Source organism: Bubalus kerabau, chromosome 12 (genome assembly GCF_029407905.1).
Source record: "Bubalus kerabau isolate K-KA32 ecotype Philippines breed swamp buffalo chromosome 12, PCC_UOA_SB_1v2, whole genome shotgun sequence".
In the NCBI taxonomy this organism is placed as follows: Eukaryota; Metazoa; Chordata; class Mammalia; order Artiodactyla; family Bovidae; genus Bubalus; species Bubalus kerabau.
Genome location: NC_073635.1, coordinates 3,080,031 through 3,095,265, shown reverse-complemented (window position 1 = coordinate 3,095,265; position 15,235 = coordinate 3,080,031). Strand labels below are relative to the sequence as shown.

General features: G+C 41.8%; 1 protein-coding gene across 12 annotated transcripts in view; it reads right to left on the bottom strand.

Moving 5' to 3' along the window:
* The window catches only part of DIAPH3 (diaphanous related formin 3), a 571,991-nt gene that overhangs the window by 437,996 nt on the left and 118,760 nt on the right, over positions 1-15,235 (bottom strand). The gene's annotated exons all lie outside the window — the stretch shown is intronic.

Sequence of the window (15,235 nt, the reverse complement as noted above, 5' to 3'; positions counted from 1 at the left end):
ATGCAAAATAAAACCAAACCTCAATATAAGAATAACTCCATTAAAATAAATATTCTAAGCAATACAGAAAAGTTGTAAATCATTAAGCACCTAGTTCAAGGCATTACAGACACAGAGATTATCAATACCTAAGTCTGGAAGGAGAAACCCGAGCAAAAAAAAAACAGTACTTTTCAGCGCAGTCTAATTCCTCTAGCGCTAATTCATGTCTAACTCTGCAACCCCATGGACTCCTCCCACCAGTCTCCTCTGTCCATGGAAATCTCCAGGCAAGAACACTGGACTGAGTAGCCATTCCCTTTTCCAGGGGATTCTTCCTGACCCGGGAATCAAACCTGGATCTCCTGCATTGCAGGCAGATTCTTTACCATCTGAGCCACAAGGGAAGCTCCTAATTTCTCTAACATGACACCAAAGGCTCAAAGGAAGAAGAGCCAACTTGGCAGAGAGAAAAGGGAAGAAGCAAAGGGAAAAGTAAATTATGAAGGAGGCAAAAACTTAGTCAAGAATACCTTTCAGACAAAAATATAACACATGAGCACACCCCCAAAAAATATACGAAAGCACATACAATTGAAAATGAGAGGCCAGGTCCTAGAGCAGTAGAGCACCACTCCACAAACAGCTCATCACACCAGCAGCAGTATGAAACTCAGATGAGAAGAGCTGGTGTTCACTGATTATTCAACACACGTTAATTCCCTAGTAAGTGCCAGTCAATGTTCTAAGTGCTGAAAAAAGACCAGTGAACAAGAGACAAAAATCGCTACCTACAGAACTTTACTCTCCACAGGGAAGGGTAAAGAAAGACAGACAGTAACTGAAAAGTAATTAAAATACATCCAAATGTAGATAGTGTTAAGTGCTATAGAGAAAAAAAAAAGCAACAGGAGGAATAAGCAGCATAGGAAGTGGGGTGAATTTCAAACAGGGTGGTCAAAGAAGTCTCCCAGAGAAGACTCTGAAGGACTCAAACTTGAATGTTAGAATCAAAGTCTGAAGGATGTAAGAGCTTGAACCTTGTAGAAGTCTGGAAAGAGATCTGTGATGGAGAGGACTGTAGGCCTTACAGGCCACCAAAGAACTTGGACTTCCACTCTGAGATCCGAAGCATCAGAAGCAGAAAGACCTGTTGAACAGGTATGTGTATGGTCCAAATGGACCACATGAGAATGTCCATCTAACAGATGGACGTCTAAACATGAGGATGTCCAACTAACAATAAACTTCAGAATTCTATTTAAATTACAGATTATAAATCCAAGGGGAAGGAAAGGATCTATAAATGTCCAAAAGTCGATTCGTTGGGATGGTAGGAAATTAGATGTATTTTTCCCATTTCTTTTTCATTTTTTTGCTACACTGTTACACAAGGAAACATTCCCATAAAGCAAAACAAAGTAGCCCAGGGAAACAGGTGATTTTCATAGTCAGCAAGTCCTAATTTACTAAAGAAAATACAGGGCAAAATCTCAAAGAACAAATGATAAAATAAAAATGAAAGGAAAAATGAAATGGTGAGAAAACTGAAAATATCAGATTTTTAAATTAGTGACTATGCTCTCTTTCATTAAAAAGAGAATATATTCAACTTGTACCAGTGTATCATTTATCCATCTCTTTGCTTTAAATTATGAATCTGCTTCTTGTTCAACACAGAAAATGTGGAAAACAGAAAAACAAATAAAAAGTATCTAAAAATAACTATTAGTTTGATATTTCTATGTCTTAAGTATTTGTTCTCCTACATTATATATAATATATAAACTTCCATACTTATAAAAATATATGATATTTTATCAGTGAGTAATATTTAAAGAACATATTCTAGTATTAATACTTAATTCCCAAAGAAAATTATTTTCTTTCTGCCTACAGACTATTATTAACACGCTGTGCTGTGTGCTGTGCTTAGTTGCTCAGTTGCATCCGACTCTTTGTTACCCCACGGACTATCGTCTGCCCGGCTCCTCTGTCCATGGGAATTCTCCAGGCAAGAATACTGGAGTGGACTGCCATGCCTTTTTCCATGATTAACATACTACCACTTACCTAATTTACACCATTATTAATGAGCATTTAGTTTGATTGTATCGTAAATTTTTTCAAGTTTCTGATGTAGGCTGCCAGGCCAATAATTTTATCCAAATATATATCAATAGAGGTTAGATAATCTTTTGTAGTCCTTTCTGAATTTATTAATGAAAAGAATTACAACTTTGGTAGAATCAAAATAAACCAAGACTGAATAGATAAATTGTTTCCTTCAACAATATTTAGGCAAACCCCAGTATTTAAAGAAAATACTTCTAAAATATAAGAATAATAGCAATAAGTGCATTTGGATTAAAAGTGATATAAAGGTATTTTTAAAATAAGTAAAAAGCCACCTGCCCACCTCTTAGTCCTATCTCACAAAGACAGCCACTTTTAAGTCCCTGAACAGTTTCTTCTGAGAGCTACTTAATATATGTAAATTATGTGCTTATTCTGATATATTTAAACTTGTAACCTTTCAATATTACCTTGGACTTCTGTTATCAAATATATAAAATATAAAGACTTATAAAAACATTAGAATTTCTACTCTCCCTCCCTCTGGCTGGAGAAAGCAATGGCACCCCACTCCAGTACTCTTGCCTGGAAAATCCCATGGACAGAGGAGCCTGGTAGGCTGCACTCCATGGGGTCACAAAGAGTCGGACACGACTGAGCGACTTCACTTTCACTTTTCACTTTCATGCACTGCAGAAGGAAATGGCAACCCACTCCAGTGTTCTTGCCTGGAGAATCCCAGGGACGGAGAATCCTGGTGGTCTGCCGTCTATGGGGTCGCACAGAGTCAGACGCGACTAAAGCAACTTAGCAGCAGCTCCCTCTAGCTACAGTTATAAGTAAATTAAATTGAACCAAATGATGCCAATCCATGAAATGAGAGCTAGCTGAATTCACATTCTATGGGCTCCTCACAACAAAGTTCCTAAAGAGATGAGCATAGGCATCCAAAAACCTTAACAATGCTTTAATTTGCTTTAGAGACACAGAATAGGGCACTCAATGAACAGAATGTCTCCATTCATAAAGTCTTCCAGCTACTATAATTTCCTGTTAGCCAAATCAACATGTTGGTTGCCCCTAAAACTGGGAATATGAGAAGCAATGTCAGCTCTCATAATTCTATTCAGGAATATAGCAAGGTCAATAATAACAACAGCACACACACAGATTAGAAAGGAAGAAGTAGATCTGTCTATAAGCAAACAAGATGATTATCTACAGGAATTTACCAAAGTCACAGAATAAAACTCAACATAGAAAAATAATTCTTATTTCTAAATACTATCAGCAATTGGAAAACAAAACTTTTAAATAAACCATTTCTAATAACATCAAAAAATACAAAATCATTAAGAAAAATTTTAACAGAAGAAGAGATCTATACATTAAAAACTATAATACTGTAGAGACAAGATGACCTAAATAAATGAAAATGTTATACCATGTTCATGGATCAGATGACTCAATCTCCAGAAATCCATTAAGAAAAACAGCTTTTGAAAAATAATCTACAAAGTCAATATAATAACCATCAACATCCCAGCAAGCTTTTTTGAAGAAATTGAGAAGCAGTTTCTAAAATTAATATGGACATGCAGGGAACCTACAACAGAATAATTTTGAAAAAAATAAAGTTGGGGACTTACTTCATCTGATTTCAAGATTTACTGAAATGCTACAGTAATCAAAGTAGAATTAACAGAATGAAGTATAGAAATATACTTGAATCTATGTAATGAATGATTCTCAACAAAGAACTCAATGTAATTCAATCGGGTATTAACAATCTTTTCAATAACTGGTGCTGGAATAACCGAACATCCATATGAAAGAATGTGAGCCTAAAAAAGCTAAAATTATAAAATGTCTAGAAGAAAACATAGTGAAAACCTTCACTATCCTGGGGAAAGCAAAGATTCCTTAGCATACAAAAGGCACTAACTATAAAATTGGATTTTATCAAAATGTAAATCTTCCACTTCTCAAAAGACTCTTTTATTAAGAGTTTCATTAAAATGAAAGGTAAGCCACAGATTGAGAAAACACTGCAATACATGTCAAGAACTATGCAGAGTCTAATATTCTACTCTATATACAAGCTAAATTAGCCTGTTACTGCTTCATGAGTACTGAGAGAAAACTTAAGACTCCTGAGTTAGAGACAAAAGGACTCTATCAGACATGTTGGTTCCCCAACCCAAACGAAGTCCCAAACAGATGATGCAGAGACTGCTGATGATGGATGTCTACACATGCAAGGGATCGTATTCAATATCACAAGAGAAGAACCCTGAGCTTAGGGTAATCACCACTTCTATAGTGAACAGTAACAAGCCCATTAATTATCCACAGAGATATAACTTCATCTTTAAGGTTGTAAAAGTGAAAGTTGCTCAGGCCGACTCTTTGAGACCCAGTGGATCATACAGTCCATGGAATTCTCCAGGCCAGAATACTGAAGTGGGTAGACTTTCCCTTCTCCAGGGTATCCTCCCACCCCAGAGATCAAACCCAGGTCTCCCACATTGCAGGCGGATTCTTTACCAGATGAGCCACAAGGGAAGTCCTCTCTAAGGTGATCTCTAAGGTTGATTCACTGTAAACACAATCCTGAAAAATGATCTGGATAAACAATCCTCAGGCCTTGCATTGCTGGCATAACCAGAAAGAATATACAGGAATATCTAGGGTCCACAGGAGACTTCATCTCCTAACATAAATATATCTCATAAAAGATTTCTATTCAGACCATTTAATAAACTCCTACAACTCAACAGTAATAAGAAAAACAGTCCAATTAAAAACATGAATAAAAGACTTCACAAGAGACGATATATGTATGGACAAATGGACAAAAAGCACAAGAAACAGTATTCAGGATCATTTGTAATCGGAATTGCAAAACAAAAGAAGAAACAAAATAATCCTACACCCCTCCTAGAACGGTGAGGGTGTGAAGCACCTGGAATGCTTCCACACAACTAGTGGGGACGTGAAATGGCACCAGTACTTTACAAAACAGTTAGAGATTTCTTTTAAAGTTAAATACATACTGACTCAGCAAGTAGACAGTGAGGTATTAAGCAGGAGAGGAAAAAATTCCCTATGACATTCAGAACAGCTTTATTCACAAAAGCCAAAGACTGGGAACAATGCAAATACTCATCAGCAAGGTGTTCTATAGCCATACAGTGGAGTGTGTGCAAGCATGCTCAGTCGTGTCGGACTCTGCGACCCCACGGACTGTATCCCACCCGGGTCCTCTGTGCATGGGATTCTCCAGGCAAGAATACTGGAGTGGTTTGCTATGCCCTCCTCCAGGGAATTTTCTTGACCCCGGGATTGAACCTGCATCTCCTGCGTCTCCTGCACTGAGGCAGATTTTCTACCCACAGAGCCACCTGGGAAGCCCATACACTGGAATACTATGAAACAGTAAAAAAAAAGTTCACTACATAATGCAACAAGATAGATGAACACAAAAACTATGCTGAGTTAAAGAAGTCAAACAAACCAACAAATAGAACATACTGTATGGTTCCCTTTATAGGAAAGACCAAGAGCAACCTGTCAGTGTTTCCTCTGGGGCCACTGTGACTGAAGACAAGAAAGCAGAGCTGTTCACTATCACCAGTGCACCTGGGTACAGAACGAGGGGTTACAGACAGCGTCTGAAACGGAGCAGTACACAGGCTTTTCCAACAGACGCTGGGCAAAAGAGAATAAACTTACTGGCAAAAGAGAATTCTCTATTTGAACCACATCCAGTCTGTCCAGTCTGAACCCTCCACTTCCACACTGTCGTCAGGCACTCCCTGCCTCAGCGCGCTCACCTCGACACCACACTGCGCGCCTGCACGGCAACCCCCCCCCCCCCACCCCCGGCATCAGTCTACCCTACCAGGACCCGGCTTCTCTAAGCCACGCAAACTGAGTCCTTGCCCTTATCTATGGATTTCTTTTTCAAAACACTCACCACTCTGTACTAAACTAACTTTCAGTTCAGTTCAGTTCAGTCACTCAGTTCTGTCCGACTCTTTGCGACCCCATGAATCACACACAGCATGCCAGGCCTCCCTGTCCATCACCATCTCCCGGAGTTCACTCAAACTCACGTCCATCAAGTCGGTGATGCCATCCAGCCATCTCATCGTCTGTCGTCCCCTTCTCCTCCTGCCCCCAATCAATCCCTCCCAGCATCAGAGTCTTTTCCAATGAGTCAACTCTTCGCATGAGGTGGTCAAAGTACTGGAATTTCCAGCTTTAGCATCATTGCTTCCAAAGAACACCCAGGGCTGATCTCCTTCAGAATGGACTGGATGGATCTCCTTGCAGTCCAAGGGACTCTCAAGAGTCTTCTCCAACACCACAGTTTAAAAGCATCAATTTTTCGGTGCTCAGCTTTCTTCACAGTCCAACTCTCACATCCATACTTGACCAATGGGAAAACCATAGCCTTGACAAGACGGACTTTAGGGGCTTCCAACTGCCCGCAGGTACCGAGGCACCAGACACCAGCCAGCAGGAGACGACCCTGAGCTCCCCAGGGTGGGTGCGTCCTACGCCAGCCAAGCCTGGCAGGTCATCCTCTGCTGACACGCCAATCAGCACACTGCACGCAGCACACCACCAGGTGCCACAGCGTGTTAGTGGGTGTCACTCCTGCCTTTCTCTGCACAAGCCTTCCTGGACCAGAAGATGCCCCAGGCACAAAAAGAACCAGCGGCCTTGGCGTGGGAAGAGTGGAGACTGAATTCCTTAAGATTTGCCAATTCTGTGACCTTAGGTACGTCATCTATTTTCTTAGACTATTCCCTTCTTTCTTTCAAAAACACTGTAGAGACTTCTAGACAGGGGGTTGCAAAGATGAAGAGCCAAGTGGAGTGTGTTATAGGCGAGAGAAAGCTGCCTAAGAGCTGCGACTTCCGTTTTTCAAGCGTGAGTGCAGAGACTGTGGCCCTCCACAAAGCTCACTCAGAAGCCCTGGAGAGCCCAGAGCAGAATCTGGTCGTCCTGACTCTGCCACGCTGCAACTCCACTCTGGCCGAGCTGTGAGCTCAGTGACGCAGAACGGCATCTGTCTGCGTAGAAGCCCTCATGAGATTTCAGAGGAGAACATGCCTGAGGTTGGAAATCTATCTCAGAATGCCACTGTATCAGATCAGAATAAAGGTTTTCCCGAACCTGTTTTACCAAGAAGGAAACAGCAGCCCACTGCAGTATTCCTGCCTGGAGAATCGCATGGACAGAGGAGCCTGGTGGGCTGCAGTCCAGGGGGCTGCAAAGACTCGGACACGACTGCCACTAGGATGCACACACAAGCCCATTCGCCCTAATTCTCTGGAACGTCCGCTCTCCCTTTTGCAGATCCCGTCCCTGCCCTCTGCTCTGCTCTGTCCTGTCCCTACACAACACAGCTTCCCAGGCTTCCAGAGCATCTGCTTTCAGGCGTGGGTTTGGCCAACGGGAGTCAAGGGCAGGAGACTGGAGGTAGGAGGGAGAGAAAAGCTGGGTGCTTTCTCTTTCCCTGTCCTGTGTGAGCTCTGGCACATCTCCAGAAGCACACAGGCTCCCCTGCGGCCCCAGCTCCTATAGGATATGCTGCATGGTTCCAGCTCCCACAGAATGGTGCTCCCCCAGGCTCCATTAATGTCACCTCCTCCATCTGTCCCTCCAGATTAGGAGTGTGGGCAGCTCCTTGTTTCTGCTAACCTCTAGGTTGTCTCATTGTCCTCTCTTGGGTTTCCCAGTCCTTTCATCACCCCTGTCACAGTGTCACCAACGCCCAGCATTAAATTCTGTGCTTTACATACTTGGAGAGGTTCTTCTCTGCCTGGCTGGACCCCAAGTGATACACTAGTATTATATATAATACACCAGTAGTACACCAGGCAGTTTGTAGTCATTATTTCTTACACCTTGTAAGTCTTAGGTGGTAGACTGTATTGTTTCCATTTTAAAGAGCAGGAAGTTGAGCCTTAAGTCTAAGGTAATATAGCATGGGTCCTATTTCTTCAAATCTAGCATGAGCACTTTCCCCTATATTTTAATATCTTTGAAGCAGAGGTGCTTTTTTTTTCTAATAGACATCAATGTGAAGTTTTAGGACCATCAAGAAAGTATAAGATGGCCCTTCTGATACTCAGATAGTGATGATACCAGCAGAACATAAACCATTGCTGGTTTTTTTTTTTTAAAAAACAGGAGAAGAAACAGACCCAAAATGGAGTCTCTGCCCCCAGGACAGCAAACCGAGACTTGACTGCAGTTTCAATCTTTCCACGGATGTGACCTATAAACAGGCAAATCTGAAATTTCCTGATAAGCACTAGTGAGGCGATTTGCACAGAAGACCCCCTTCTGTCCCCTTTGCCCTGAAAAGAAGAGATGACTGGGACTGAAAAAGTTCTTTCTTTTGCTGAAAACTTCCCTACACACCACTCCTTCCTTCTGTAAACACCTTCCATTTTGTACAGTTCCTCGGAGTGCTTTTCTATTTATTAGATGGGATGCTGAATTAATGAATAAAGCCAAGTAAATCTTTTTAAAAACTAACTTTAACTACTATTTATTACTTAAATGATATATTGAGTACCTACTATGTACCAGATATTGTTTGTATCATGTGGATACAGTGGTAAAATAAAAGTCAACAATGACTCCTAGATATTAGGCATGAGCCAAATGTAGTGCTAACTACCTAAATGGGGAAGGCAGAAGAAAAAGAATGAGTAGTAGGGGAAACAGCTATTTAAGAATCATAGGTCTGAGCAAATGACATTTTTTTCTTCCTAAGAAAATAAAACCTAGGGACTCCCTTGGTAGTCCAGTGGTTGACAGTCTACCTTGCAACTCAGGGGACGTGGATTCAATCCCTGGTCAGAGAACTAAGATTCCACATGCCACAGAGCAACGAAGCCTGTATGCCACAACTAGAGAAACCTAATGGTGCAACAAAAATTCAAAGTGCCACAGCTGAGATTCAATGCAGCCAAATAACTAAATAAATTTTTTTTTTTAAAGAAGAAAAGAAAATCTGAGAAGAGAGCAAAATGAAGAAAGGAAAGGAGCATGGGCATTCTGGGAGAAGTGTCCTTCAAGCAAACAGAAGAGCAAATATAAAGCACTAAGGCAGGAGGGAACTTGGCATATCTAAAGGACAGCAAGGAAACTCATCTGAATCCCAGTCAGGGTGGCAAAGAGTTATAGATGACAGGGACAGATAAAACAGGCATGGGATTGACATACCACAGCACACAGCCAAATGCTTTCATATGATTTCAACGAAGAATGGTTTTCACATTTCTAAAAGCTTGCAATACAGAAGAGGAAGATAAGACAAGAAGAAGAGCAGCAGCAGAAGCAACTGAGACCATACATAATACACAAGCCTGAACGGTTTCAGATCTGGCCTCTTAAGAAAGCTTCCTGGTCCCAGACAGTCTTATAAACCATCGTAGAGACATTAGGTTTTATTCTGAATAGACGGAAAAACATTTGAGAGTACCAGGAATAGAAATTGTGAGACGTAATAAACATTTTTAGAAGATTATTCTAGATACAGGGTGGCAACACAGAGGCAAAACATGAAACAAGGAAACGAATTAGAATCTGTCTTTTCCATCCTCTGGTCAAGAGCTGAAAGCATCCAGTGCCAGTGATAGAAGGCAGATCAGATTAGAATTACAGGTAGTCTGAATGGGAGGGGTGAGGTGCGAAAGAATGAAAACGCAAAGATGATGAGAAAGCTATAGGTGTCAACAACTACTGTGACTTTGATAAGAGCAGCTTTGGTAGTGGACTAGAGATAAGCCAGATCAGAAGTTCAAGGGAGAAAGCAAGAAGAATGGACAACTTTTCTGAGAAGATTCTGTAAACAAGAGCAAAGAACCAGGAAAAGTAGCTAGAAGGGACCCCCTGTGGCATGATATCAGAGATGAGGGGAAAACCACATCCTGTTTGCATACTGATGGGAATAACCCAAGCAGACAGGAAGAAACTGGTAGATGCAAAGGATAGGTACAGATGCAGGAAGACAAAAAAGTAAACAATAACAACCAAAATCCTTAAGAAGGTTTTTCGAGATGTGACCTACCTACAAGAGGAAGGATTGACCTTACGCAGTAGCAAGGAAACTGCACTCTAAAAAAAGCAAAAGCAAAACCAAAGGGAACGCATTGAGGTAGATTGTCAGATCTGCTGATTAGGAAGTAAGGTAGGGCAGTTCTATTCTGATTACATCGACAGTCTCAGTGACAGAAGCAGCAATACAATCAGCTAAAAGTCAGGGTGCAGAGCTGCAGGTATGAGAGAAGATAAGAGACCATTTTCAGAAAGCAAAACAGGACACCGACAAGGGTCGTGCGGTAGAATACCTGTTAAAGGCTCACTCTGTCATCTGTGGTCATTAGAAAACACTAGTCAGGGTACCTGCATGCTTCCTCCCAGACGCATGCTTCAAATGGGTGTATCGTTCCTTTTCTCCTTTGCTTTTTGGTTCTCTTTTATTCCCAGCTATTTGTAAGGCCTACTCAGACAACCATTTTGCCTTTTTGCATTTCTTTTTCTTCGAGATTGTCTTGATCACTGCTTCCTGTACAATATCACAAACCTCTGTCCAGAGCTCATTAGGCACTCTATCAGATCTAATCCCTTGAATCTATTTGTCACTTCCACTGTATAATGCTAAGGGATTTGGTTTAGGTCATATCAGAATGGTCTAGAGGTTTTCCGTACTTTCTTGAATTTCAGTCTGAATTTGGCAATAAGGAGTTCATGATCTGAGCCACCGTAGGCTCTGGGTCTTTCTGTTGATAACTATAGCACTTCTCAATCTTTGGCTGCAAAGAATATAATCAATCTGATTTTGGTATTGACCATCTAGTGATATCCATGTGCAGAGTCTTCTGTGTTGTTGAAAGAAGGTGTTTGCTATGACCAGTGCATTCTCTTGGCAAAACTCTATTAGCCTTTGCCCTGCTTCATTCTGTACTCCAACACCAAATTTGTCTATTACCCCAGGTATCCCTTGATTTCCTACTTTTGCATTCCAGTCCCCTATAATGAAAAGGGCATCTTTTTGGGGAGTTAGTTCGAGAAGGTCTTGTAGTCTTCATAGAAACATTAAACTTCAGCTTCTTCAGCACTACTGGTTGGGGCATAGACAAATTATACTGTGATAATGAATGGCTTGCCTTGGAAAGAAACAGAGATCATTCTGTCATTTTTGAGACTGCATCCAAGTACTGCATTTTGGACTTTTTTGGTGACTATGATGGCTACTCCATTTGTTTTAAGGGATTCCTGCCCACAGTAGTAGATATAATGGTCACCTGAGTTAAATTCACCCATTCAAGTCCATGTTAGTTCACTGATTCCTAAAATGTCAATGTTCATTCTTTCCATCTCCTGTTTGAGCACTTCCAATTTTCCTTGATTCATGGACCTAACATTCCAGTTTTCTATGTAATATTGGTCTTTGTAGCATCAGACTTTACTTCCATGACTGGTCACATCCGCAACTCGGTGTTCTTTTTGCTTTGGCTCCATCTATTCATTCTATCTGGAGTTATTTCTCCACTTGTCTCCAGTAGCATATTGAGCACCTACGGACCTGGGAGTTCATCTATCACTGTCCTATCTTTTTGCCTTTTCAAACTGTTCATGCGGTTCTCAAGGCAAGAGCACTGAAGTGGTTTGCCATTCCCTTCTCCACTGGACCACATTTTGTCAGAACTCTCCACCGTGACCCATCCGTCTTGGGTGGTCCTATCTGGCATGGCTCATAGTTCCATTGAGTCAGACAAGGCTGGGGTCCATGTGATCACATTTGAATGCCCAGTTGCAAAGAATAGCAAGGAGAGATAAGAAAGCCTTCCTCAGTGATCAATGCAAAGAAATAGAGGAAAACAATAGAAGGGGAAAGACTAGAGATCTCTTCAAGAAAATTAGAGGTACCAAGGGAATATTTCATGCAAAGACGGGCACAATAAAGGACTGAAATGGTATGGACCTAACAGAAGCAGAACATATTAAGAAAGGGTGACAAGAATATACAGAAGAACTATACAAAAAAGATCTTTATGACCCAGACAATAACGATGCTGTGATCACTCACCTAGAGCCAGACATCCTGGAATACAAAGTCAAGTGGGCCTTAGGAAGCATCACTATGAACAAAGCTAGTGGAGGCGATGGAATTCCAGTTGAGCTCTTTCAAATCCTGAAAGATGATGCTGTGAAAGTGCTGCACTCAATATGCCAGGAAATTTGGAAAACTCAGCAATGGCTACAGGACTGTAAAACGTCAGTTTTCATTCCAATCCCAAAGAAAGGCAATGCCAAAGAATGCTCAAACTACTGCACAATTGTACTCATCTCACACTAGTAAAGTAATGCTCAAAATTCTCCAAGCCAGGCTTCAACAGTATGTGAACCGTAAACTTCCAGATGTTCAAGCTGGTTTTAGAAAATGCAGAGGAACCAGAGATCAAATTGCCAACATCTGCTGGATCATGGAAAAAGCAAGAGAGTTCCAGAAAAACATCTATTTCTGCTTTATTGACTATGCCAAAGCCTTTGACTGTGTGGACCACAACAAACTCTGGAAAATTCTTAAAGAGATGGGAATACCAGACCATCTGACCTGCCTCTTGAGAAATCTGTATGCACATCAGGAAGCAACAGTTAGAGCTGGACATGGAACAACAGACTGGTTCCAAATTGGGAAAGGAGTACGTCAAGGCTGTATATTGTCACTCTGCTTATTTAATTCATATGCAGACTACATTATGAGAAATGCTGGACTGGGTGAAGCATAAGCTGGAATCAAGACTGCCAGGAGAAATATCAATAACTTCATATATGCAGATGACACCACCGTTATGGCAGAAAGTGAAGAACTAAAGAGCCTCTTGATGAAAGTGAAAGAGGAGAGTGAAAAAGTTGGCCTAAAGCTCAAACTTCAGAAAACTAAGATCATGGCATCTGGTCCCATCACTTTATGGCAAATACATGAGGAAACAGTGGAAACAGTGACAGAATTTATTTTGGGGGGCTCCAAAATCACTGCAGATGGTGACTGCAGCAATGAAATTTAAAGATGCTTGTTCGTGGAAAGAAAAGTTATGACCAATCTAGAAGGCATATTAAAAAGCAGATATGTTACTTTGCCAACAAAGGTCCACCTAGTCAAAGCTATGGTTTTTCCAGTAGTCATGTATGGATGTGAGAATTGGACTATAAAGAAATCTTAGCACCAAAGAACTGATGCTTTTAACTGTGCTGTTGGAGAAGACCCTTGAGAGTCCCTTGGACTGCAAGGAAATCCAACCAGTACATCCTAAAGGAGATCAGTCCTGGGTATTCATTAAGGGCTGATGTTGAAGCTGAAACTCCAATAATTTGGCCACATGATGCGAAGAACTGACTCATTTGAAAAGACCCTGATGCTGGGAAAGATTGAAGGCAGGGGGAGAAGGGGTCAACAGAGGATGAGATGGTTGGATGGCATCACTGACTCAATGGACATGAGTTTGAGTAAATTCTGGGAGTTGGCAATGGACAGGGAGGCCTGGCGTGCTGCCGTCCGTGGGGTCGCAAAGCGTTGGACATGACTGAGCGACTGATCTGAACTGAGATGTATGCTAGTCTGACATGAAAACACAGAGAAAGCACGTAGTTCCATTAACCAAGGGCAGAGTGTATGTGAACAGAGAGGCAAATGCACTGAATATTTATGAAAGAGAACAAAGGACTGTGCATCTAAGGTCAAAAAGATAAGAACAGGATGAAAATGAGAAGGTGATGGACATGAAAAAACTGTACAGTCAGTAGATTATTGTTGTTATTGTTTAGTTGCTAAGTTGTGTCCTAAGGATTTTCCTGGCAAGAAAATTGAAGCGGGTTGACATTTCTTTTGCCAGTGAATCTTCCTGACCCAGGAACTGAACCCAAATCTCCTGCATTGGCAGGCAGCTTCTTTTCCACTGAGCAACCACGGAAGTCCAGTTCTTAAAGGGTGACAGAATTCTTAAAGTGGGAATACTAAGTAAGTATGAGGGTAGATAATGCTCAGGAAAGGAAGTTTGCAACCTATTTAGAGGTGGCATTTTACTATCCAAGGTAATGGGAGGTTGAGACTGGGTGGAAAAACAAAGATTTTTGGAAGTGATAAAGTCAAGGAAATGACAGCATGGGATGTTAAACTGACATCTACAGGAACGATCAACGCAGGCAGGATGATGACAGTGGTGGAGCAGGAGAAAAAGCAATGAGCTCGGTGGGCAAAACTTCTTGGAGCACCACAACCTCTGTGAGCTGCCATCTCCTCCACTAGAACACAGGTATGAGGGCAGCATCTGCCTCATGGGAACTGAATTCAATACTGCATCACCAGTGCCTTGAAAAGTACCTAGTGTTCAGTGACTGAATGAGGTTGTTAGACGGAAGCCATACAGAGACTAGGGATAACAAGAATGGACAAGCAGGTAAGTCACACACAAAAAACACTCTTTCAAGTGAATGCTTAGTTTGATAGGAATATTTCAATTTAAATAGGAAATAGGAGATTGGTTCAAGATGGCAGAGTAGAAGATCCTGCATTCACCTCCTCCTTTGACAGCACCAAAATCACAACTAGCTATTCAAGAACCATTGAAAAGAGGACTCTGGAACCCATCAAAAAAAGAGAGCCCACATCCAAAGGCAAAGGAGAAGCCACAATTAAGATAGTAGGAGGGGCGCAAGCACAATAAAATATATCCCATACTTGCCGAGTGGGCAACCCACAGACTGGAGAACAACAGTATCAACGAAGCAGTCCCACTGTCGTAAAGGTTCTGAGCCCCATGTCAGACATTCCAGCCTGGGATTCAGGAAAGAGAGTAGGAGGCCCCAGGGAATCTGAGGAACAGAGCCTCCATTCTTGGAGGGCACAAACAAAATCGTGTGCATACCAGGACCCAGGGGAATGCAGCAGTGAGCCCATAGGAGACTGAACCAGAACTACATGCTAGTGCTGGACGGCTCCTGTGGAGGCATGGGTAGGCAGTGCCTTCACCGCAGGGACACGGCACTGGCAGCAGTAATCCTGGGAGATGCCCCTTGGCATGTGCCTACAATAGAGTCTGTAGACTCCAAGGCTGGGAATCCTCAGCTCAAACAACTATCTGGAAGG